The following is a 1,261-nucleotide window of genomic DNA, read 5'->3' on the forward strand; positions in this document are numbered from 1 at the left end:
CACTGCCAGAATATGAAAACAGTAAAACCATTTCTGAGCCACTGTCTTTTAATTCTTGGGGCTTACAGAAATCTACCTCCTCTCAGAATAACTTACACTGATAACACTTATACTTCTATTTTTTAAAGTTTATTTATTTTATTCATAATAGAACTGTATCAGAGAGAGAGAGAGAGAGAGAGAGAGAGAGAGAGAGAGAGAGAAAACCTTCATAGGGTCTTGGCTTCCTTTTCCAGCCCTCCAGTTCTCTAGAATCCTGGGCATGTGTGCACCCAGTGTGTTTTCAGGCCAACCCAGGGATCTGAGCAGCTGTTGGTATGTGGCTTCTGGCATTTCAGTTCAGTTTGCTTCCTACTACACCACTAGGCTAGACCTGGGCTTCTACTTTAAGGGGTGTTTATAAAGACCAGAGTCTCCCTGTAACTTAAACTCACATGATAAGGCCATATTTTTATATGAGAAAGAACTAATGCTCAGTGCCCTGCTGTCTCTAGACTCGAGGTAACTGCCTAGATTCAAACCCCAGCTCTATCCCCTATTAGCTGCATAATTTTTTTTTTGCCTTTTCTCTTTCAATTTCTTTATCTGAAAAATCTGGAGGATAACAGTACTTTTTTTGTTGAGTTTTTTGAATTAGTTAAAGGCTAATACCTAGAAAGCTCTTGGCATAATGCCCAGTGCATAGTAAACTCTCAAAAACTGTAGACATTGTTGATATTATATTTATTATTATTATGCCCCTGTCGTCTACTCATGATTCTAATTTAATACCACCTTCTTATCTAGGTGCTTTTTTAATAGAGAGTTTGGTCCAGGGACCACGATAACAAAATCCATTTCCTCATACCTTTTAATATTTAATTTCATTTTTTATCTGTTGATTGAATGTATCCCTTGGCTTATCCTCAGAAGAATAAGACAGAGAGGAGCTCTATAATTCTTAACACTGACTATTTAGTGCTTTCTCTTGATTGTTTTCGAAACTGATTCCTTTGCATGTGTAAAATGACTGTAGATGTTTCAAACATAGACATGCTGTACATATGAGACTGTACTATATCCCAGTTCTGGGGCTGACAGTGAGAAATAGAAGAAATCTGACTGCTGATCCCCTGAGAGCTGGTGTGGATGAGGATGCTATGACAGGTCTTCCCTTGAAATCTCTGTCTTCCAAGGGGATTTTGTAATTGACAACCAGGAAGAGACCTTGCTGCAATAAGAGGTATCCAGACAACATCCCAATGTCTTGGCCCAAATCTCT

This window comes from Tupaia chinensis, unplaced genomic scaffold (assembly GCF_000334495.1).
Source record: "Tupaia chinensis unplaced genomic scaffold, TupChi_1.0 Scaffold000182_1, whole genome shotgun sequence".
NCBI lineage: Eukaryota > Metazoa > Chordata > Mammalia > Scandentia > Tupaiidae > Tupaia > Tupaia belangeri.